Source organism: Balaenoptera musculus, chromosome X (assembly GCF_009873245.2).
Source record: "Balaenoptera musculus isolate JJ_BM4_2016_0621 chromosome X, mBalMus1.pri.v3, whole genome shotgun sequence".
Taxonomy (NCBI): domain Eukaryota; kingdom Metazoa; phylum Chordata; class Mammalia; order Artiodactyla; family Balaenopteridae; genus Balaenoptera; species Balaenoptera musculus.
In genome coordinates this window covers 19,550,327-19,576,391 of record NC_045806.1, presented here as the reverse complement: position 1 = coordinate 19,576,391, position 26,065 = coordinate 19,550,327, and the positions used below count along the sequence as shown (strand labels likewise).

At 43.0% G+C, this 26,065-nt stretch overlaps 1 protein-coding gene across 1 annotated transcript in view; it reads right to left on the bottom strand.

Annotated features, from left to right (window-relative positions):
* PTCHD1 (patched domain containing 1) overlaps window positions 1-26,065 on the bottom strand; it is a 49,850-nt gene that overhangs the window by 13,837 nt on the left and 9,948 nt on the right. The gene's annotated exons all lie outside the window — the stretch shown is intronic.

Sequence of the window (26,065 nt, the reverse complement as noted above, 5' to 3'; positions counted from 1 at the left end):
CAGCATGGGCACAGCCTGGGAACTTGTCAGAAATGAAAATTCTCAGACCTGGCGAGTCACAGTCTCTGGGGTGTGGCCTAGGAATCTGGGTTTTCACAAGCCCTCCGGGGGATTCTGATATAGCTAAAGTTTGAGGAGCACCAGCATTATTGTGTGTTCTTTATGTGTGATTCAGTTGGTCTATAAATATCTGAAAATCTTATATTGGTCCACCCCAGTATAAGGTCTCCCCCTTGAAAATGTAAAGAGTGAACTAAGGTGCAATTCCAAGTGCACAGATCCCCTGTAGGCCCATCCCTTGCTGCCGATTTGCAGGGCAGCTAAATGATTTCCCCATTCAATGTAGTCACTCTGTGACATAAAAGACAAGCGGTTCACCTTGAGGGCCCTTGTATTCTCTGCTTCTGTGGGAAGGGAGCTGTAACTGCAGAGCTTGGCTGGGATACATGGCAATCATGCTCAGGGAACACAGCAGGATTTATTCTGCACACCTTGCCCTAAATCAGATTTGCTGTGCCCGGGTTCTGTATGCCTGTGATCCAAGTGCACATGGGAATACAGACACTCATTTAACAGCCCCGACTGCGTGCCAGGCACAGTTCTAGGCCCTTTATATGGATTAAGTCATTTAATCGTTATAAGAAACTCTAAAGTAGGTACAAATACTAGCCTCATTTTACAGACGAGGAAGCTGAGACACAGAGAAGCCAAGTCACTTGCCCAAGGCCACACAGGGCTGGGCTCTACCAGGCAGTCTGGTTCCAGAACCTGTGCTCCTAGCCCCTCACCATACGCCTCTAGGTTGGCAATACCAGAAGCTAGATGAAGGTTCTTGCTAGCAACTAAATCCTGGTTTTGTGCTTTCACTGCCCCACCTCTAAAAAATTACAAGGGCTCAAGTTCAGATATGTAGGAGCGTGTGTAATCTACAGTCTAAGGTGAGAAAATAAGGCCTTCTCTCTGTGAAATGAGGCCATTAGTGGACATGTAGCTGAGTGTTAAACAAATGAGCACATCTAGGTCCGTGTCTGGCACTGAGAGGGCTCTCCCAAGAGCAGAGCTAGCCATTATTACATACCTGATGAACGAGGAACATTTCACACTTAAAGGGAATAAAAGCCTCATATCCAGAGTTGCCATACTGTTGCTGCGCCATTATAACTCATAACCTTCTGAGCGTCTCCATGACCCTGGTAGATTTGCTCTTAAATCTGCTGTAGCTGGATTATTTGCTGAGACATTTTCCTGTGCATGCATGTGCCAGGGTGAGTGGGATACTTACTATGTTTTTTGAAAATGTCTGAGGGGCACCAGCTGTCAAAGTCCTTTAGTTAGCACAGAGCATGGGTTATTAATCCACATTCTCAGTGCCTCCTTCCTCACATCTCCTCATGGGCCCCAACCCTGAGGTTCAGGAGACACTTCATTGTATTACATTTGGCTGAAATGTTTTGAGTCCTTTCCTTCATACACACACACACACACACACACACAGACACACACACACACACACACACACGAATTGATGTCCCAGGGATACCTAGGAGACTGTTTTCACAAAACTCTAACCGTATGCTAAATTTTTGTTTTGATGCTTTGGGATTGATGAAGAGCAAAATGTCTTGAATGGTTCTAAACACTGAGAGTGTGTTTTCATCCATTCTTCTCTAAGCTTGGCCCAGTGAATTTTGATTAAAAGAACTCCTAACTACAAAAAAAATTCCAAAATATGAAAAGTTACTTTGGAGGAGAGAAGAACCAAGAGGAATTTAAAGACAAGAGAGAGTTAAAAGAAAGACTTTGGGGGAAAGATTCAGAATAGGCTAGAAAAGGAGTGGTATTGAAAGCATGCATATGTGTAATATTTAGTGCATTGTTTGTTCCCATGAACAGTCTAATAAATCTCCCTTAGAGTGATTACTAAATATGCCAAGAGAAAAAGATTGCCAAATAAGATGGTGCTAAGCCACAGGGCTGAACCCAGTTATAGCAAGGGGATATTTTCCATCCATTCTCCAAGGCGACCATGCCATGCTGGGTGGGGAGTTGTAAACTATTTAGTGATCTGCCAACTCTGCCGATCTACTGCTGGGACCCCCTGGGACCACAGACCAAAGAAAGCAGACATGCTGTTAACCCCTGTACCACCAGCTCATAGGAGGGAGGCTTGGAAAATAAGAACCTTACTGAAGTTTGAGAGGGAAGATTTCTTAACTCTCAGTACCAGAACTGCTGTGAGATTCACCTGCTTTGAGTTTCCGAAGGGAAGGTGGGTAGAACGTGTGTCACTGTTGCTTCTCAGTGGCGGGGAGATGCTGGGTGAAAAAGCAGCCAGAGAAGGGGTGTTGGCTGAGGCTACCCACCTGGCAGGGGGAGTCTACTGGGATTCTGCTGTGGGATAAGAGGTGAGAGGATAATGAGAGGTATGGGAAAGGAGAATGGAGACTCCCTCCTGGGACTTTTGGGATTACTCAGTTCTGATCTTTGGTTCTTGTGCCTACACGTCAAGTACACACACAGTCTACTCTTGGCTCTCCACACTGCACACTGCACGTGCTACTTGGACATCTACCTGTACAGGGTTTTAGAATACCTTGATTTACTTTCCTAAAGGAGCCCCACTCAGGACAGCAGAGGCATTAGTAGGTGATCTTAGATTATACTCACAGGGGAAAATGGAAGCCAGAGATCAAAGCTATGCTTTTTTTTTTTTTTTTTTTTTTTTTGGTTTATACTCACTTTAAATTTCTGCACTGAAAAAGAAAAGGAACGTGAAAACGATGACAAGTTAGTTTACAGTGACTTCATCTTTGCCTTTAAATTAATCTTTGCTCTTAGGGGCAGAAGGGGGAAAGAAAGATAGGAGAACATCATAGCATGATAGTGAGATGGTGACCAAGACACCTCAGTCCACGAAATGGACAATCTCAATCCCTGTAAGCTTATTATTGGTTAGAGACCCTCAGAAAAGAAAAGGAGAGGGAAATGACATAAAGTAATAGTCCTGACCCTTAATATAGTCTGAATCTGTCATGTGAATCAGCATATAATCCACGTTTCTATAACTATGTATAGATTTTGGATTATTCACTCAACACACATTCAATAAGTACTCATCAAATCTACTGTGTTGTCAAAATAGGCTAATTTCCCTGAATTTAGGGTGCTCACACTTACACATGGAAAATCACATAAGAGATCTGACGTCCAAAACAAAGGGACTATCCTAACAGTAGACAATGCTGAGCGCTCTAGTAAAGCCTAATCCAATGTCAGTCTTGATCACAATATGTTTATTATTATTGTATTTGCCGCCAAAGAGGCCAAACTGAATGTTAAATTGAGATTCATTCTAGGGCTCTGAACATACTGTTTAAATTGTTAGATTCTTTTCTCTCATCACCCTTCAGGCTAAGAATGATGACAGTAATAGTAACTAGTCTGCTAAGTACTCTCTATATAGTTTTCAAAATTTATTCAATACAAGACTCTATGGACATGGTTAAATCATTATTCCCGTTTTATAGCTGGAGCAATTGAGGCCTAGAGAGTCTAGACCAGGGCAACTTTAGAACTTTTGGGGAAGAATAAAGAATTGTAAGCCCACCTGGTTCAAATGACCGGCCTTGATGTGACTGAACTGTGGGACGGCCACATTTGGGGATCTGGGGTCCATTAAGAGAGACCAGAAATAATCCAAACAGCCAAACTTCATCTTTGGGCAGCAACAGAACATGGCAATGTTAACAGGTAATGAAGGGGATGGGTTTTGAACTTACTGAATTTTCTTATTCTCCATCCAGCCTCTTTAGTTGCCAAATGAAACTTCTAAAACCGGCTTACCAAGAAAAAAGACCGGGGGGAATCCAGTACTGGAATCCAGTAATAAGAAGTTTTGACTTCAAGTCTGACTTTTGCTGCTTAGGTAGGAGTGTCGGAGACCCTAGGAATGTCACTCTGCCTCTTCATGTCTCAGATTTTTCAGTAAAAAAAGGAGGTTGGTCTAGCTAATCTCCACGGACAATTTGGTTCTAACATGACATGATTTGAAGATGAGTGACACCCACAAAGTATACAATCAGATCCTCAGTGAGAGAAAGTTAACTTCATAAATATCAATTTGAGATTTGTTACAGCTGCTTGAAGTATGCTTTTCCAACACATTGAAGTTCTTTTTAGGTCAGTGACAGATTTGATAGTACATGAAACCCAGAAAGAAAACCACAGGATAGGGAAAATAGGTTTACTGGAAAAAAAAAAAGATTCCCTTCTCTGAGTGATTTCCCGTGCTGGGGAGGCACTGGCTCTTATAATCCCCTTCTGCCAGAGCCTGGGACAAAGCCAGTGTGGGCTGCTGGTCACGACAGGCCAGAGTCTAATTTCCTCTCTGCCTCTCCTTGGCACACTCAGATCTTCCTCAGAAGACAGCAGGGGCACCTTGTAGAGGAGAGTACAGAAGGGATCTGGGAGGAAGGAAGTGTCTGCTCCTGAGTGGTAATTAACATAGGAAAAATACCTGTGGGTTCAGAAGAGCTTTTACGATACCTTCCAGCTCTTTTTGTATTTGTTTCTTGTTGAAAAAGGGGAGAGAGAAGGCAGGAAGGCCATTCTGCCAGGCAGGGCAATTAACACCTCAAGCTGGCCCCCAGCAAGCTCAGCTGTGCCGGGAGGCTCAGAGGAGGTGGGTGGTCCCCAGGGGGGATCAGTCTGATGGCACCACCTTTATCAGCTGCCTTCCTTTCCTTATCTCACCTTCCTGCCCCCTCCTTCTGCCACTCCCAAATAAGCTGCACACATGGAAACAGTTTAAAAGGGGAGCTTATTGGTTTGCCTTTCTAACCTATATCATTTGCCCCCAAGTATTACCTTCAAAGTGACGCTAAATCAAAATTGCTTTAAAATGCTTTCAAGGAATATCTGGTTTTCATCCCCGAATGAAGTGTTTTCTTCACTGAGTCCCTCCAAATTCCAGGCCTTGATCAGGGTCTATATTCTGCCACTGTAAGTGGGTAGGAACTGACTGGCAAGGTATCCTCACCCAGGACACAAGAAAGCACCTTGAAGTGGATGGACCTGGTGTCCGCAGTTCATCAATTACTCTAGCTCCCCCGGTGTTATGTTCTGTCTCTGCATGATCTCACTCTCACCCACTCTCTTTCCTCTTCTTTTAATAGAAGTGTATTACATCAGAACATCAGTCGCAAGTTGGGGATTGTTACTGTGATTCATTTGTAGTGCAGCCAAAAGCAAGTTAGTCATGCCTTAATAAGTGGACAGAAATATCATTCTGCCTTTGAAACATAACATGTTCGGAGGACACCGAATTTAAGCTGTGGATATAGCTAAACAAGTGACTATCCACACGCTTCCTTTACACACAGGTGCCTGGTGTCATGCTGGCCTGCTCCAGTGACAAGAAAACCAAATGGTTACCTTTGTCAGTGCTGCAGTGCCAGTGCAGGTCTGGGAGAGTGGAATGTTTCTGTTTTTCTCCTTGCTTCACCAGGGGGTAAACACTGTTTTGCGGGTGCTGACACTAAAAGCCCCACATTATAATTCCCGAAACAGGTTGTTTGTCTTTGCAGCCTTGGCTGAAAAGACATTGCAGCTTTGGATTTGAAGTAAATAAATCTGCGATTTTCGAAACAAAATATAGTAATGACGAAGGAAAAGGCAATTGCAATATCTCATTGCAACTTTTGCCTGATTCCATGTTGGTCTGGATGAGATAGAGTGCAATGAACCACAGGTTCAATACTCTCTTTTTTCCCGTAGTCTGGGAGAAAATTTGACTTGCTCTTGATTACCAAAAAAAAAAAAAAAAAAAAAAAAAATCCTTGATATGAAGACTCCTGGAAATCTGTCAAGTTAAACTTTCTGATTAGAGTGGTTATTTTTGAATCCTGCTGTCCTCACTTGACTTTCATGGTCAAGCTTAAACTCTGCTTGAGCAAGTTTGTGGGTCAGGAGTTTTGCTAGGTAACTAAGAGAACAGGATGCTCTCAGAAATGGGAGAATATTAAAGCTGACTGGCTAAGAGGCAAAGAGAAGTCCCAAGGAGCCGAATGCCTGGGGAACTGGCGACAACCGTTTTAAGATTTGGTCAGGAGACCACAAATAACTATGCAAGGGGACAGAAAAAATAAAAAAAGGAGACCAAGGACGTCTAGGTCTGGAGAACAACTGTGAACCTAAGTGGGAAAAGCACTGGATCAGGAGTCAGAAGACTTCAATTTGAGTCCTTGTTCTGGGTCTTGCTGGCCACATGAGTTAGAGAAAAATAATGAACTTTTGAAAACAGATACCATGCCACTTCCCTGCCCTAAAGTCTCCAGTGGTTCCTTATCGTGCTGAGAGCAAAAACCCAAGTCCTGACTGTAGCCAACAAGATGATCCATTGCCCTTGGCACTTTCTACGGATTCATATCTCACCGTGCCCTAGTCACACTGCCCGTCTTTGTCATGGTTCTGCCTGGAATGTCTTTCCTTCAGATAGCCTTACTTCCTTCACTTCCCTGCTCAAATGTAATCATCTTCCCTGACTCCACCCCCAAGTTAAAAAAAAGCATCCCTTGTCATCACCATCATCTTTGCTTGTTTTAAGTTTTTCATGGCACCAATTATGATATGGCATTACATTATATGCAATATATACGTATTTGTTTCTTTATTCTGCTGTCCCCACTAGAATATGTGTTTTACCATGCTGGAGTGTTTGTCTCTTTGGTCTACTTCTATATCTCCATTACTTAGTTCCTGAAACATATACTCAATAGTTATGGAGTAAACACATGACTATAATAATCTTGTGAGTGAATGGATTTTAGTCTGTCTCATGGGCATGATGAGGGCCAATGAGGTGACAGATGTGCATGCATACTGTAGACTCTAGAGGGCTACACAAATGTAGTTCTTATTCAGCAGGGAAGCATGGAGTGGTTAGTATCTTCCAGCTGTCCAGACACAACCCTACAATTGATTCCTGATTCTCCTGGAGCCCGTGATCTTTCCCACGATTTGGCGACATCTTGTGCTGTAGTGGGAGGGACATGGGTTATGAGGTCAGAATGCCACCAGTTCAAATCCTGCTGCTTAGTGCTAGCTTTCAGGGCGTAGATAGCTGCCCCTATCTCCTTACCACTTCAGTGCACACCAGCCCTATTTCCAGCCTGATGTGGAAATAATGAAGCATTAACGTACTATCTCAATCCCAAGCAGCCTGGATCGATGACTAAAAACAGTTTGTGTATAAATAGCCCAGCTCCCTTGTCCCCAAGGTGGGCTGACTCTGCGACATGTGTTCCTCATTGGCTCCTGGAGTTGCCCAGAGGGATTAGGCTTCAGTTGCCCACAGAGTAACCGGCTTGACAATGTCCCCATAACTTACTTCTTCCCTTCCCCGTCTCATGTTGCCATTCTCTTACCAGTGCTTCCTGGGGTTGTCTTCCAAATATACTACTTGCATCAGTTCCTTGACTCTGCGTCAACTTTAGGGGGAACCCAAACTAAGACAGTTACTTCAGGCATTTAATTCAGTTTCATTATCTGTAAAATGGGGATAAACCTGACCTCATAGGGTCATTATGAAGATCAAGTGTGATAACATAAAAAAGGTGTGTGGTCTGGCATTTAATATTGGGTTAAACCATATGAAATTTCCACTTCTATAGGTAAAAGAGTGGTTCAGTATTGGCAATTTTATGTGGATCACCTAACTGACCTTCAGCAAGGGTCTGTTCTTTCCCCTTTTAGCCCCTCCTCCTTTCCAAGAGTCCTGCCAGAACCCCCCTGGGGGGAGGGGGTCACAGACAATTTTATTTGGTTTCCAAGGACCAGTTTGGTGGTACCAGGACAGGCTTTTAGGAAAAAGACAACAGTTTGGGGCTAGAATATCCACTCATTCCCTTTTCCACGAGCAAAACTGAGACTTGCAGATACTGTGGCCACGAGTCCCTGCATGCAACTGGAATGCACAGTTTTAGCAGTTTTCAGCTTAAGGGAAAAAAATGCCATATAACCCACATCACTGAACTATTTGGAACTGCAAATAATTGATAACAATATTAAATCTACAAAATTATGAACAAGCGTCTTCATCAGATGAGATCTTTGGCAATTTTTTTTCCTTCAGAGGATTCACTAAGTTTGTAATGGGCACTGAGCAAGGAAAAAGTTCCACCTGATGACATGGCGGCGGCACTCCTGAGTGGTGGACCGTGAGCTTTATAAGAGCGAGTACTTGATTTAATTCATAAAAGAGTGTGTTACCTGATAGTGCATTTTTTTCCTGGAAATTGTTTTTTTTCTGTTTCCCAAACTGCTGACCTTACAAAGCTACTGACCTTAAAAATCACAGGAGTGTCTCAGCTGCTGCCCTCCTTTTCCAGATCGGAAAAGAAGTCTTACAGAGCAAATGGTCAAGGCCATGATAGTTTCTGTGATTCAGCTTGCTAGGGCCTTGACCTTTCTGGGAGGTGCCATTGTTGGTGGCCTCATGTGGCGTGGAGAAGACAGGCTGCCTGGACTCAACTGCCAGCTGTGGCTCTTAGTAGATATGTGATCCTGAACACTAAGCTGTTACTTAATAGCTCTGTGCCTCAGCTTCCTCATCAGTAAAATGGGGTCAATCATAGTACCTATCCCCTTAGGATTGTTGGAGGATAAGTGAGAAATTGAATGGAAACTGCTCGATATAGTCTCTGACACACAAGTGCTACCCAGTAAAGGTCTGTTAGCAAAAAAAACAAAATGAACAAACAGAAAGCCCCCTTTCTATCCTCTGTTTTGCCTTGTCCCCCTTAATTTTTTTCTTTTACCCATAGAACTTCCTCAGTGTTTCTTGAAAAGTATCTTCAATGAAATGTAAAGGTGACAGATTTTTGCTCACATCTTTACTAGAGACTAAAGGGTAAATGGGGTTAATAGCGTGCATCAATACACATAATTGAAGAGAAGAGCTGGACTGTATGTGTTTACAAGTTGCACTCCCTAATTCCAGGATAAGCTCCCAGCCTGAAACCATTCCGCCTTTTTCAGGTTAGCTGCCCAATTAGATTACCGTGCACATCCGACTAGGAAGGGGACTGTGGTGTGGGCGGAAGAAGGAAACTAAAAGGTGTTAACTGCCTATGAAGGGTTGGGCTTTGTGCAGAGAATGCTGCATCTATCATCTCATTCAATCCTCACAGCAATTCAGAGAGGTCGATGTTACATTGCATTTACAGGGGAGGAAACTGAGCCTCAAGGAACTGAACTTGCCCACGGTCACAAATTTAGTAAGTGGATCAGCCCAGATTTAAATCTTGGGCTCATAAGATTGTCTCCCAATGGGGGTTTTTTGGCACAGTAAAGACTTTACCCCTTCATCTCTGTGCTTTGGCCATTTGGATATTGATAAACTTGTTTTGGGGTGTTAGGCTTAAGCATGGTCAAGCCACAAAATGACATGGTTAGGGGTGGTTATGAATTAAAAGTGGTGATGACGTAGCAAAATCAAGGGGTCAAACGTGACAAAGCAGCCTAGGGGAAGCAGCAAGACTCTGACCTGTACTGAACAGTGAGACCCAGCAAATGCCAGATATCTATGATAGAGACCTCAGAGAGAAGTTACAATCTCATTACTAGTGACAAGCACATGCCACTAGCTGGAGATGTGGAAAACAGATGTATGAAGACAAGCCTTTCATCAGTCCAGATAGCATCCTTTGCATCTTGTATGTTTTCTATGTGACTCTCCCCCCACCCCCTATACACACACGCAGAAGGAAAAAGAAAAAAATACATTATAGAACATATTTGTGAAAAGGGCTGGCAATTTGGGGATTTATTGCAAAACATCAGATTTAAGTTGGGGCTGTACAGGATTTGGGTATCACTCCTCCACAAAGGCAGTTGAACATTAGAATATAAATGCTCCATGAGGGCAGGGACTCTGTTTCACTCCATCCTGTATGGTACATAGAGGAAGCCCAACAAAGCCGTGCTGACTGAACCTTCAGTGTTTGTTCCTTCTTGCTGATTTATATTTTCTCTGGTGACATTGAATGATACTTCATTTGTACCCAAAGGCTACTGTTCTACCTGCATATCATTTCCATCTTAAATAAACAGATGACATTGAATTTAGTCCTGTCACTTACACACTGCAGACAAATGGCTGACCTCATTAGACAAATGGATATGGTTAGACTATAATCTAAAAAATGTAAGAGCAGAGAAACAATTTAGGTAGGAGATTAGGTACTGAAATAATTATGTGTTATGCTTAATTATGGAGTAGTTTGAATTTTTTCTAGTGTTTTTGTTTGTTGGAGGGGAAAAGTTTTTTTAAATACAGAAAAGTTTAGAGACTAACATAAAAACTCCCATGTACCTATATCCAGTGTCATGTCTGTTTGAAGATTCTGGCCCTGATGTTAATGCTGTCCATGTAGGTGACCATATAATTTATCATGCAAACTGGAACACTTTTGAGAGTGCAAGAGGGCACTAGTAATTTCACAGGAATACCAGGCATAGAGTGGGACCATCATAAGCAAAGCATAGAGTGGGACCATCATAAGCAAAGCAGGATGTTCTCCCTATCTATGGGGGTCTCAGAGGAGGTAAGCACTGATGTGACTTCATCCATTTATGCCTCACAATGGGCATGAGATGCCAGTCCTTTGGTTTGCAGACCCATCACTGCTGATGGAACCTAGACTATTGCAGGTGATGCTATCCTGTCATCAGACAGGCCTCTGGGAAAGGAATCTGGAGAAACTCCTTCCGTCTCTAACTACTTCCAACCACACCTACCTTCCCACCGTTGCACCTTCCTTCCATGTCAAGGCTCTGATGTTTTGCAAGATTCAGCTCTCACATAGCCTAGTTCTGTTCACTCCTGCAGAGGCGGAGTGCATCCACAGTACCCTTAGAACATTCCATCCTCCTGCCCTGAGCACACTGGCCTTGCTGGAATTGACAGATAGCTTCCCCTTGGTTGTCTTACTGACATGTGGCTTCGTCCAGCCAGGAGCCGAGGTCACTTTCCATGTCCAAAGGTGTCACTCTGGGTGATTCTATCTTGCTTTAAGGCCGACAGTGGCGCTCAGACTTGGCTGATGAAATTTTTCAAGGCTCGCAGATGTGAAGTCTGTGATGGGTCTCAGGCAGGTGGGAGGCCAGAGCATTTTTGCTTCGTTAGGAGTTAGAGGTCATACAGAGAAAGTCTTAGGCATTTCATCACCAGTTAAAGCAGTGAACCATCTACTCAACATGTACTAGGTGTCTACACTATGCTGGGCATTAATATAAGCCCTGGGGAGATAAAGAATATTGACATAGTTTTACCCTCAATAAACTTAGAGTATTGTAGAGGGACTTTAGGCAGATTGTCAGAATTGGTTAGCACAGGCGAACCACAGAGTGAAGTAAAGTGCTAAAGTTCTATAATAGGAGTAAAGGGGGGGTACAGGGAGTCTAGTATGTTGGTGTGTGTGTGTGTGTGTAGCAGTGGGGGGTACAATGAAATACAAAGTTGGAGAGGAGACGGGACAGATGAGGGAGGATTTTCATATTCAACAAATATGTATTAGTAACTATTAGTAAATCTTACATCAAGCCATGTGAACAAGATAGGTATGGCTCTGCCCTCACAGAGCGTTCAAACTATGGGAGATACAGACAAGCAAAGAGGCAATTACAAAATCTGCATGGAGTTCTAAGATGGGAGAAATACTGGATATTAAGGGAAGGGCACCTACACCAACCTTGCTGGCACCAGGGAAGTCTTCTTCTTGAGGAAGTGACTTCTAAATTAGCACCTGAAGAATGAGAAGAAATTAACCACAGGCAGAGGCTTGGCATGGGTTATGGAACTGGTGGGGAGAGTATATCAGGTGGAGGCTACAGCAAGGGCAAACTCGAGGCACAGAATGGATGTCGGGGAAAAGGACGTGATTCAGGCTGGTCCGGGAACTGAGAGGAAAGCTAAAGAGGCAAGCAGGGTCCAAACCACACGAAGCCTTGTCTGCTGAACCTGGGAGACAGGCTTTGTCCTGTCGGCACTTGGGAGCCAATGAAGGGTTTCAAACAGAGAATGAGGTGACCAGAACTGTGTCTTAGGAAGACCACTCTGTCTGCAACATGGTAGCTGGAATGGGAAAACTGGAGAGTGGAGGTGGGGAACTGGACTAAAATATCAATGCAGTAACTAGGTCATTGGTGAAATGAAGATCTGAACCATAGTGAGTAGTCATACTGGCTTGAAGGAGGCAGAAGGTTGATGTCTCTACCTTTTTACAGATCTGGACAGCTTAGCCCAGGGAGTAAGTCAGGTAGCAGAAGCCGATGACATCTTTTAAATCTGCAGTACTGATTGAACACTTGAACTGCATTTCTTAGGTTTGGGTCTTAATGTGTCGTCTATCAACTGCATGTTTATAGATGTGCAGGTCTAGCCGATGTGTGGCCTTTCACTTTTCTGTGTGTATGATTGTAAAGTGCAGTCATAGACCATACAAGTGCAGAAGTTCTTGGCCAGTTGCTTCAAGTTCCTCTGTAGCAGATGTGGTTGGCACCCTGTTCATATCCTCCAGCCCTTAGCTCTTGAGAACATACCTACCTAACCTTGAATCCCAGTACCCACCCCTCTTTGTCAGAGAGCCCACTTTGCCATCTGCTTGGCAGGCCAAAAGTTCTGGGGAATTAACATCCCCTGGGAGCAGACCTCAAGCAATGACAGATGGGAGTTGGCACAGAAATACCCAGCTCCCTCCCCATGGGTGGGATTACTCATGGGTGAGTGTGTTTTAAACTGGTTCCCAGAGCTTCCCCAGTGGGTTGTGCTCTGGTTGCCCACAGCCTTGGTCTGCTTGATCACATACCCTTTGAGGCTCCTTCCCCTTTGTCTCACTGCCCTGCATCCCTTCTGGTTGCCCTTCAACTCCCAAATAAACTACCTTTACTTGATTTCTTATTTTAAGGTCTGCTTCTGGGGAAACCCAAACTAAGATGTCTAACAACGCTCAAAGCCTCTGGAATTAGAGTTTCCTAGTATCCTCAAAATACTAAACCATTCTAAAACCAACCCCCCAGTTTCTTGTGTATTCAAATAATGGTTATGTCAAAACTCAACCCTTAGGGAGTAAATTTATGATCTTTTGAGCTTCTCTTCATATTGTCTTTTGATGGTGGACACATTTCTTTGATGTTGCCAACTTGCATGCAGTAGGTACGCAGCAAATATTTCTCAAGTGGCTCTGATATGTTCATGAATGTAAATGTCCAGATGCTACCAACAGCACTTCTCCCTCATTTGGGGCATAGTCCATTCTCTTCATTCAGGTTTATAGCTAACCACATGTTGGGTCCAGGGTATACTGGTGACAAGAATGCACGGTAATCCCTCAAGAAAGGATTAGGCCTACGTCCTGCCAGGAATGAACTGTGAGATTACATGACCTCTCATCTTTCTTGCTGATGGTAAAGGAAGCAGGCATTTCTTTGGCTTTTCTTATTTGAAAAAAAAAAAAAAACCACTCAGAGACACAGTCAGCAGCCTCTTTGCATGCTTCTGGAACATCTCAGCGGGTAGGGTCTCAGGCTTCAGTGTTCTCTGTTGACAGCAAGTGCTGGAATATCGCCAATGTTGGATGAGAGTCCCTATCTTTACATTTCTGGATTTTTGCTGTTACGGTGGTAGGTGTGTGGGAGAGACAGCTGATGTGTTCACTGGGTTCCTTCCCAGGCAGTGATGTGCCCAGGGAGCATGTGCTGCCAGTACAGGTGTTGCAAGTCTCCATGATGGTGGTGTGTCAGATGTCAGTAGAACTGAGCTGATTTGTCTGCCAAGATTCAGACGGCTTTTCTTCATGTCGGTACTCACCACTGTTGGATGCTCTGCTGGGATGGTGGTCTAACGCTTCCGCCTTATTAACAGGGTCACTGAATAGAATGTGTATGTGTGTACAGTGTTCATTATTGAGGTATAACGTGTATATAGGAAAGTGCACAAATCTTAAGTGTACAGCTCAATGAATTTTATATGTACGTACCTATATAAACATTGCCTGGATCAAGACACAGAACATCTACTGCACCCAGAAGGCCCCCTTGTGTCCTTTCTGGTCAATACCCCTACAACCCCCAGGGGAAGGTTATTCTGACTTCTATCAACATTGATTAGCTTTGCTTATTCTTGAGTTTGCAATAAATGGAATCATGCAGTATGTATAGCTGACACTTGAACAACACAGGTTTGAACTGTGTGGGTCCACTTACATTCGGGTTTTTTTCAGTAAGTATATTCTACAGTATTACATGATCTGTGGTTGGTTGAATCTGTGGATGTAGAACCACGAATCTGGGGTCCAAACTGTAAAGTTATATATGGATTTTCAATCGTGCGGAGGGTCGGCATCCCTAACCCCTGTGTTGTTCAAAGGTCAGCTGTACTCTTTCGTGTCTGCCTTCTTTTACTCAGCCCGTGGCCTCTGAGGTTCATCCCTGTTGTGTTTATCTATAGCTTGTATTTTAATTCTTGCTGCGTAGTATTTCATTGCATGAACATACCACAGTGTATATTTTCGTTCTCTTATCGGTGGTCCTTTTGGGTTGTTATCAATAAAACTGCGATGGGCGTTCTTGTACAAGTCCTTTTGTGGACATCTGTACTCATTTCTCTCAGGTATATGCAGTGGTGTGTTGGTAAATGTGTAACAGTAAGTTCTCTAACAAAAATAGCTCTGACTTGGCCAATTTCAAGCTACCAAGGGGATGTGGGTTAGGAAGAGATGTGCCCAATCAGCTTTCAGGAGCCAGTGGGAGCCAGTCTCAGTATACCACTGGGTACAGAGACCAGGAGTGGAATTTCAGAATCAGAGAGTAGGCATATATTTGGTTTAAGTTTTCCAAAGTGATTGTACAATTTTACATTCCCGCCATCAATGTGTGAGGGTTCCAGTTGCCCCATATCCTCAGCAACACTTGGTATTATCAGTCTTTAAAATTTTTACCATTCTGGTGGGTGTGTACTGGTACCTCATCTTGGTTTGATGTGCATTTCCATGATGCCTGAAGCTTAGCACCTTTGCATATGCTCGTTAGCCGTCTGGCTATCCTCTTTTCCAAAGTGCCTGTCCAAGCTGTTTGTCCCTTTGGTTATTGGGTTGTTGGGTCTTTTCTTTATTGATTTTTAAGAGAATATGTAAGTTCAAGACAAGTGGGGCTGGCTTGTAAAGAAAGCCAAAAAGAAGAGCTCCAGAGGCAGCCTGGCATACTGAAAAGAGCCTGACATTGGGGTCACACAGACTTGTGATCATGTCCAACCAAACTGGTGACTACCTGATAACGTTGAGCATATCCCCTTCCTGAGCTTCAGTTTCCACATCATCAAAATGGGCTTGCTATCTAGAGTGCTGTTGGTTTCTGAATGGGTCAATATAGATGGAATGCCTGGCAGAGGAACACATCACAGGTTCTTAGTAAATGTTGGAGCCTCTCCCCATCTCAGTCAGAATCACCTGTGAGCTTCTATTCACGAGGCACATGATGGTTTTAATGCCTAGAAATCCCATATTCTTCCTGGCTGTCTAGTGGTGTCTTGTCATAAAGCTACCGCCTGTCTCATGATGTGAGGGCTTTATTCTTTGTGAGAAGTAGCATTTCTCTTTTTGTGGGAGGCACGATGGCAAGGTTTCCTAAGCATGATATTTTGCAGTGCCTTATTTGATGTGAGGCAGGAAGGATCTGCAGGGCACTTTTTAGAGCCATGTTCTCTATTTAGGGGGAGAAGCTGCTGCAGAGCAGGACCAATAAGAAAGTGAGGCTGCTTTGGAAAGGGCTGCAGAGTGTGCAGCCTACTCGTGGTCCCCAGCCCTCCCTTCTGGGAGTCTGGACTTGTGAGGAGCGATGGACTCAGCTCAGGCACCACCCCCTCCAGGAAGCCTGCCCTGGAAATGCAGACAAGGTCCTCTCTGGTCCCCTGCGTGTGGACACATCTGTCTCATCACCTGCCATATTATAAGGACATCTTCTTTCAGCTCTCTGAGTCTTATTCTTTGTTATATCCCCACTCCCAGCACAGTGCAGGCACACAGTACTTAAGACAGAAACGTTCTGGACAAGCCAACACACTCTTGCCCAGTCGCCTTGGCATCACCAGCATGCTTTAAACAGCTTCCACTTGCATGGCCTAAAGCCTAGTTAAATACTGAGAAGTGATCAAGCAAAAGAACTAGGTAGTTCTCAAATACTCGGGGGGAAAAAGCAAAACAAACAAAAAGGCAAACAGACAAGCAAGAGGAACCAGAACACGTGGGGGAATGATGGTCGCTACAATGAGTATATGTACTTTTATGTCTAAAAGTAAAGATGCTGTGACAATTTAAACACAAAACAAAACAGCACTGTAATGCTTTTCCAGCCCAGCTCTCAAGGGAATACACAGGCAGTTATTAATATAGGCAGTTCTAGAAAGAATAGGACATTGGAATTTGGAATAAGGAGATTTTTAAATTCTGACTCTATCATTTCCTCTCCCCTTTTCCATGCTGAAGTAGCTTTATCAGAATCAATATAAACCAGCCTGCAGATCTCAAAGTTAGTTCGGGTTCATTTAAGAAATGGATGAGCCTAGGCATTACTCTGTTACCTTGTAAATAACATAGCTAGTAGAAAGCTGAGACATAGACACAGAAGTATCCCTGTAAATGTCACCTTAGTGTTTTCCATCTCACATTAACCACTTAAATCATTGTTACACGCTGTAATGTGCTTATTATATGTTATGAGGTGCTTCTGCACTATTATAATGGATATCGGTGAGCTTTGTAACTTCTCTTTTTAAGTTAAAAAAGGGGCAAAAATGTCTTTAATGGGGAAAACAGAAATGCTAAAGAACAGACCATTTTGAGATGGAAACATCTTCATGGTGCTTTGCACACAGCTTTATGAAGAGAGATCCCAATAGGCAGCAAGCAGCTCTCAGTGGGGAAACCCCAGATTGTTTTTACGAGCTGGAGACTGGTGGCATTGGCGGGTCACCCTGAAGAAGATAAACCACTAGCCATCGGCTACTTCTGACTTGAAGCTCTGAGGGCATGGTGCACAGCCCCAGAAGCCCTTCTACGGAATCCGGGGGCTTATTAGCAGTGAGCACTGACTGCGGAGGCTCCGTTGCGCCTGCTGGCCTGGTGACCCAGGTGTGGTGGTGGCGGCGAGGGCAGGGGGCGGGCAGGAGCAAGCGTTTGGATGGATTCCAGAAAGCAGCCTCAGCAACCCCAAAGGAAAGACTTGTTCAGAGGAAAACGGGAACAGCATCTGCGTGGATTTGGGAGAAAGGTTGGGAGGGGCTTCCAGAATATGCAGAGGGGCCAACGGCAGTAAAAACAAGGAATTTCACCTTGTTCTCAAAGCATTTAGTCTAGCCTCCTGAAGATTTGTTTGTATAAATCCTTCAAAATTTGGGGTTAACAGAAAGTTGCTGTTGTCGTTGGTTTTTTTTTTTTAATTGAAGTATAGTTGGTTTACAATGTTGTGTTAATTTCTGCTGTCATCATTTTTATTTTTTAATACATTTATTTATTTATTTATTTGTGGCTGCATTGGGTCTCTGTTGCTGCACACGGGCTTTCTCTAGTTGCATCAAGTGGGGGCTGCTCATCCTTGTGGTGCGCAGGCTTCTCATTGTGGTGGCTTCTCTTGTGGAGCTCAGGCTCTAGGCGCGCGGGCTTCAGTAGTTGTGGCACATGGGCTCAGTAGCTGTGGCTCGCGGGCTCTGGAGCACAGGCTCAGTAGTTGTGGCTCGCGGGCTCTAGAGTTCAGGCTCAGTAATTGTGGAGCACGGGCTTAGTTGCTCCGCGGCATATGGGATCTTCCCGGACCAGGGCTTGAACCCGTGTCCCCTGCATTGGCAGGTGGACCCTCAACCACTGCGCCACCAGGGAAGTCCCTGTCATTGTTTTTAAATAAGCTGAAGTTATGTTTGGATGGCACAAACGAACTAAGGTTTTATTTTCATTAAAAAAATATATGTTTAGACAAGCCATGGGAAGACAGCTAGGTTGCAAGGATAATGGCTTTACACATTTTAACTCAGAGTCTTACAGTTTTACTCAATGTACAACAAATGGAAGAGGAAGGGCTACCTCCCTAATTTCTCCTGGCTGCCTGTCTGCTGCCTCCTCGTCATCCTCTGTGGTTCCAGCACGACTGGATTGAAAACCTGTGAGGTTTACCCTGCACTTCCCGCCTCCTCAGTTGGAGCCAGCTGCTTTCAACCCTGCCCATGTGAACCACCTGTGGAACTCTACAAACTCAGATGCCTGGGCTCCCCCTCACACCTTTAAATCAGAATCCCTTGGCAAGGGCTCAGGTATCTATTTGAAAAAGCTTCCCAGGGGCCTACACACACAGCCAAGGTTGACAAATCCTTGAATCATTCATCACATCCTGTGGATTTTACCTCCAAAATCTCTCAAATCCACCGTCTCGTGGTCCATTTCCATTGCTCCTGATTTGGTTCTAGCCCTTATAATCCATCTGGATGACAGAAGCAGGTTCCTAACTCATCTTTTTTGTTTTTAGCCATTCCTCCAAACTGCCACCAGATTTATTTTTCTAGAACACAAATCCAAACCTGTCATCCCTCTGCTTTAAATCCTCCAATGGTTCCGCTCCGAATGAATGATGGAGCCTGTTTATTTCTTAGATGATGATGGACAACAGCTGCTCCTCATCCTAGGCAGGTGTTCTCTTAGCTTAAAATGTTTTCTTTTTAACTTTTTATTTTAAAGTGATTTAAGACTCACAAGAAGTTGTACATACAGTTCAGAGTTCCCATGTGTCTATCACTCAGCTTCCCCCTAATGATAATATCATACATAACCATAGTACATGATGAAAAGCATGAAACTGACTTGGTACAATCCTATTAACTCAACTACAGGCCTTGTTTGGATTTCACCGGTTTCTACGTGCACTCTTTGTGTATGTGTGTGTGTGTAATACTATGACACTTTATCACATGAGCTTAATTAATACGGTTTCAAAAGGATCTCTTTTTCTATGTAGCAGTGGTTCTCAAGTCTGGTTGCACGTTACAATTTCCTGGGGGAGTTTTAAAAAGTACCCATGACTGGCCCTGCTCTAGGCCATGCTTTAGTCCAGCATTTCTCAGACTTTAATATGTACACAGATCAACTGGGGATCTTGTAACAATACAGATTCAGATCTTGTACGTCTGGGTGGAGCCTGGGTGGAGTCTGCCGTCCTAGTAAGGTCCCAGGGGTTGCTGCTGCTGCTGCCAGTGTGAGGACCACATTTGGAGCAGGCCACCCTGTTGTCAGAGCAATGGGATGAGAATCTATGGGTGTGAGACCTAGGCATGGTATGTTTGAATTCCTCCAGGGATTCTACCAGGTAGCCAGGGTTGAGGACCACTGAGATATGTGATGGAATTCTAAGGCCATGTTACCCTTGGAGATCACACCATCCCAACCTCTCTTTGAACCATTCTAGGTCATTTCAGTCTCCTCTGATGAGCCATTCAGATGCCAAACAACCCTTGGAGTTAAGAAATCCTTGCTTCTATATAATCCATACTCTTCTGAAATGTAAATGTAGCCAGTGTGAGCTCTCTCAGCTTGCCTCTCACTTCCACTTTAATTTCTTCTCTATACTTTTGCCCATCTTGAGACAAAAGGGAGGAAGAGACTGTCTCTTCACATTCATACCCAAGTTCCAGAGAGATTGTTTCCAGTTTACCACCTAGTCTCTTTATTCCCTTGTCAATTAGCCTCCAAGCCCATAGATATTATAATGACAAACGCTCACTTTCTTCAGCACTTGACAAGACTTTCAGCTACTGACCTTGTTTTCTGTCTTGCAGAGAAAACCCCAAGCCATCAGATGGAAATTACCCTCAACTTGCTGCCACCATATCTCTAAAAATACCCACATCCATTCGTTTCTATCCTCCCCCTCCTGTGAAAATCAAGGCCATGACCCTTCCTCTCTCTAAGATCAATTGCTTCCATTGGGTTCTGGCTTTCCTTTCCTTCTTCCTAGTATTGTTTATCCCCTCTTCTCCCATGTCCTCAAACTTTCTACTAGTTCCTTCCCATGAGCTTTGAAATAGGCTTATGTCTTTCGCATATTAAAAAAGGCCTCATTGACCCCACTTCCCTTCCAACTTCTGCCATAGCTCCCCTTCTTTAAGAAGCTCTTTACATATGCTGTCTCCAACTACACTTGAAAGAGTGTTTCACGCTTGCTAACTTCATTTCCTCACCTCCCACTCACTTCTCAAACCACTCCATTCTGGACTGTATCCCAGCACTCAACCAAAAGTCCACAATGACTTCTAAGCAGGTAAATCCAGTGACTACTTTTCAGTCCTCATTTTTTTGAACTCTCAGCAGATTCACACAGTTAAGTCAAAATAGTACTTTAAACATATCTAAGATGGTTAGGCATTTTTGAGATTTTCGTGGGAATCCAATAGGTTCCATTAAGGCATGGGCATGGTTTCTTCACTGCTGCATCCTTGATTATGTGCCTGGCAAACAAAGGTGCTCAATATGTGTGGTTTGACCAAAACCCTCTCTCTCTCCCATGGTGAATTCCATGACACAATTTTCTCCTCTCCTCCTACCTCTCAACCTGGTTTTCCAGTGTCTATCTAACCGACTTCTCTACCTTTACCTACCTTGTAAATTTGATACTACTCAAGATTCTATCTCTGGCACTTCTGATCTTGTCACATTCATAAACTCTTCTTGGGCAATGAGTTCCATCTCCATGGTTTGGCTTGTCATTTTTATGCTGACCAATCCCCAGTTCACATCAGTGCTTCACCTCTCTTCCAAACTCCATATCTGAATTTCCATCTGCCTCCTGAAGATTTGCAAATACATATTATGGCAATATTTCAACTGGCATATATCCAACAGCTGAATCTTTTCTTCCAAATTTGTTCTTCCACCTGTTTCCTGTTATGGTTAACATCCTTCTCCTCTTTCTACTTACCCAGGTGGGCAACTTCTAAGGTGACTTCACCCTTTTCCCTTTGTTTACTCACAGATCCAGGGAAGCTCAAATCCTATTGATACCATCTCCCTATTTTTGGGATAGTATTTTCAGTCTATATTCTGAAGCACATTAGTTCCTTGGGTTGTTAATAAGGGTCATCAAAAAAGTAAAAAGTATTCATGATCAAATGAATTTCAGAAATGCTGAACTGGATAGAGTTAAATAGATTTCTTTACAGAGGAGCTTTTAAAAGCCTTTGATATGCTAATGTGCATTCAATATGGGGCTACTACATGCATTGTTTCCCAAAGTTATTTGGTCACAGAAGCCAATTTTCTTTGCCGCATCACAGGAAATTTTTACTAAAGCACATTTTGGAAAATGGTGGTCTAATTTAGCCCCCATCTTTTCTCCTTCTGCAGCTTTTCTACTCAAAGCCTCTTGCTTACAAACTTACATATGTCTCCTGGGTGGAGGAGGGGATCTCCCCCTCTCCAATATCTTGCCTCTCCAACTTAATCTCTATACTTCTATAAGAACTGTCGTTATAAAATTTGGGTCATGACTCTCCCCAGAGTATTAGACATCCTGGCCCTTACTTCTGTCCATGTCATCCATATCCTTACTGATTTTCTGCCTGCTTGCTCTATCAAATACTAACAGAGGAATGTTGAAGTCTCTAGCTATAATAGTGGGTTTGTCTATTTCTCCTTTCAGTTCTATCAGTTCTTGCCTCCTGTATTTTAATACTCTGTTTGTTAGGTGTATACATGTTTAGGGTTGTTATGTCTTCTTGGAGAATTAATCCTTTTATCATTATGTAATGCCCCTCTTTATTCCTGATAATTTTCCTTGTTCTGAAGTCAGCCATATCTTAAATTAATAATAGCTTTCTTTTGCTTAGTGTTAGCATGGTACATCTTTCTCTATCTCTTCATTTTTAACCTATCTGAGTCTTTAGATTTAAAGTGGGTTCCTTGTAGGCAACACAGAGTTGGGTCTTGTTTTCTCTTGATCCACTCTGATAGTCACTGCCTTTTAATTGGTATATACCATTCATGTTTTAAGTAACTATTGATATGGTTGGGTTAATATCTACCATAGTTGTAACTATTCTCTATTTGTTGCATTTGTTCTTTTTCTAAAAAAATTTTAGTGGTTGCCCTAGCACCTACAATATATATCAATACCTAATCTAAGTTCACCTTCAGATAATACCGTAATGCTTCATATGTAGTACAGTTGTAACACAGTAGTTCCAATTCCTCCCTCCTGTCCCTAGTGACATGGCTGACATTCATTCTACTTATCCATATGTTATAGTCAATCAATATATTGTTACTATTATTGCTTTAAACCGTTATCTTTTGATCAATTAAGAATAAGAAAGCTAAAAAGATTTTACTTTACCTTCATTTATTCCTTCTCTAACACTGTTCTTTATATAGATCGGAGTTTTTGATCTATGTAATTTTCCTTCTGCTGAAGAGAATTTCTTGCAGAACAGGTCTGCAGGCAATGAATTCCATCAGTGTGTTTTTTTTTGGTCTGAGAAAGTTTTTGTATCTCCTTCACTTTGAAGCATAATTTTGTGGAATTACAGAATTTCAGGTTGGTGAGTTTTTTTCCTTTCAACTCATTAAACATTTCATTCCACTATTCCTGCTTGTGTGGTTTTTGATAAGAAGTCTAATGTAGTTCTTACCTTTGTTTCTATATGTAAGGTGTTCCCCCACCCCAATCCCCTGTCTTCTTTCAAGATTTCCTCTTAGTCTTTGGTTTTCTGTAGTTTGAATATGATATGCCTAAGTGTGCTTTTATGGGTACTCGTCCTCCTTGGTGTTCTCTGAGATACCTGGATCTGTAGTTTGGTGTCTATCATTAATTTTAGAAAATTCTTGGCCATTATTATTTCAAACATTTCTTCTGTTGCATTCTCTCTTCTCCTTCTGACATTTTAATTACGTGTATGTTATTTTGATATTGTCCTACAATTCGTGGATGTTCTGGGGTGTTTTCACTCTTTTGTCTCTTTGTGTTTCAATATGTGAAGCTTCTTTCATCCTGTATTTAAGCTCACTGATTCTTTCCTGGGCTGTGTTGAATGTACTGATGATGGTCCATCAAAACCATTCTTCATTTCTGCTACAGTTTTGATTTCTAGCGTTTCCTTTTGATTTATCTGGAGTTTCCATCTCTCTGCTTACATTATCTATCTGTTCTTGATGTTGCCTACTTTTTCCATTAAAGTCAACAACATATTAATCATAGTTACTTTAGATTTCTTGTGTGATAATGCTGACATCTGTGTCATATCTGAGTATGGTTCTCATGCTTCTTTTGTCTCTTCAGACTATGTATTTTTTCTTTTTTGCATGCCTTGTAATTTTTTCTCCAAAGCTGGACATGTTGTATCAGTTAGTAGGAACTGAGGTAAATAGAATTTTATAGTAAGGACTTAGGATGTATTTAATGTTTGTTGTGGCTATAGGTACCAGAAGCTTCAAATTTCTCTATTGTCATTCTTTTTGTCTTTCCTCTTAACTTTGGCTTCCCTAAGTACTCCTCCTCAGAGAGAGTCTGTGTCTTGCAGCTCTTCAGCTATAATCCACTATTATTATATTGGAGCCCTGTTGGTGTGGTGGTAAGGTGATGGGAGGGTAAATGGTATATAATCTTTTGAAGAAATCTCAGTCTTTAAGTGGGCCTGTGCCTTGGGGCTATGACCTTCACAGATATTTCTCCAGTGGTATAGTTTTCTTCCCCTGCCTCCTACTCCCTTTCCTGGCTGCTGTACTCCTAATCTATTTCCTTGAAGCCCTGACACCTGTGGACTCTGCACCCCCAACTTACATGAGACAAAAGCTAAAGGGGGCTCCAGTGGGAAGGAGGAACCTGGGATAAAGTTTCAGAATTGTGCTCTGGCAAAGTCTTCTTCCCTGGAGAGTAGCCCTTCGTTATGGAGAAGACTAGGTGAATTTCAGGAGGATTACTTTTCTTCCACTCCCTGCCAGCAGTATGTCAAAATTACCATTTAAATGTTTCTACCAGAGACATGTGCTCCAGGTCAGCAGATTATTTCCATGCCTCTATGGATTTGGGGATGGCACTTTGCCCTGTGACCTCAGTTCTCTGATGTGCTCGAGAAAAATCACTGATTTTCAGTTCATCTAGGTCTTTTCCTGTTGTAAGGATGGGGATGACAACTTCCAAGCTCTTTACATGCCGAAGCTGAAGCCGAAAGCTCCTCCTTACTCTGTTACTGATTGAAATACTACTTCAAGGGCATCTGGCACCAGGCGCCATGCCTTGCTCATCTATTTCTGTATTTCTTGGGGGCAATGTGGTGGAGTTAATTTTTTACTGATGCTTTAGAAGCCAGATCTGTGTTTCCATCTTGATTCCTCTGCTTATTAGTTAAGCTGTATGATGCATCGGTTATTTATTTGTGAAAAGCAGTGTTGTCGAATAGAACTTTTCTGATGATGAAAATGTTATCTGTTCTGTCCATTACAGGAACATGTGGGGCTATTGAGCACTTGAAAAGTGGCTAGTGCAAGTGAGGAAATGAATTTCTTATTTTAATTAATTTAAATTTAAATCAGATAGCCACATGTGGCTAGTGGCTTTTGAATTGGACAGTGTAGGTCTAAGGCTTTAGAAGTGTAGACGGTAGGTGATCAGATATGCTATTTTAAAATTCTTCTTGAGTAATTCAAAGTAAAAATATAGACTGATGTAATATTACATCATCTGGGAGCACGAGGCCATGTCAACAAAGCTTCTGGTTAGTAAAAGGTAGTCACGGACTGTACAGACACTTTTTATAAAAGGAGACAGTGATTTGGAATGTGTCAACTGAGTGACTAAGGTGGTTAGTCTTCTCCCCTGGGAATCCCCAGGAGGTTGTTCTCTTGCCCCAGACAAACACGTGTGCGTTCAGTGCAGATATTGGGAGGTTTGTGTGGCTTTAGGCATGCTGCACTTTACAAAGTTTGTTTACACACGTTATATCTCCTTCTGTCTTCCAACACCATGATGATGATATTGCTGATCCCATTTTATGGGTGAGGAAATGAAGACCCCAGAGAGGATAAATGACTTTTATCACGGACACTTTGATGGTTCACAGCCTCAAACACAGAACTTTGGGGCTCTGAAACAATGCTAATTCCACTATGCCAAAATCAGTACTCACTGAACTTCACTCCAGTTCGACTTCACCTCTCTCTAACAGAACTGACATCAGTCAGTAGTTGAAACTGAACATTAGCTGCCAGGGTCCTCCCCATGGACACCTCACCTCTGGCAACCACAGAGCTGGGTCCTTGTCTCAGAAACACAACATGTCGCTCCTATTTGTACCTGCTGCGCCTTCTGGTCTGATGTAAATTATGTTTCTACAAGGCAAGTGGCAGGTGACCCTGTGTGGGAAGTCTTTGGAAGGAAGGAAGCTTTGGCCATCACACAGTGATGGTAGTAACAACATCCACACTGCATGTGTGTGGAGCGGGGGGCTATCTCTCTCCTCCTCATCTCTGAGCATCCTTTCTTCTACTCAGCCCCTTTCTCCTAAACTCCAGCTCCTGGAGACAGGCAGCAGGGGCAGGGCCCTCTGTCCAATATGCTTGCCTTAAACCGCAAACTTAAAGGTTCAGGCTTATGTAGTCTCCTTTGAATGACAGCATCATTCAAAATTATGGCTGAACAAATAACTTTTTCACCCTGCTGTATCTGTTGTCCAGGTTTCTACAGACAGAGAGAAACTGCATGTTTAGAATTAGTCCTGGCAGCTAATTACTAGGATGCTTTATAGCAGTGGTTCTCAAAGTTTGGTCCCTAGACCAGCAGGAACAGCATCACCTTGGGAACCTGTTTGAAATGCAAATTCTCAGGCCCCACCCCAGACCTACAGAATTGGAAATTCTGGGGGTGAGATCTGAAATCTGTGTTCGGACAGGCCCTCCAGGGGATACCTACTCAAGGTGGAGAACCACTGCTTTAGCCTATGGAGGCAGTTAAATGGCACTAATTAGTCAGAATATATTATACA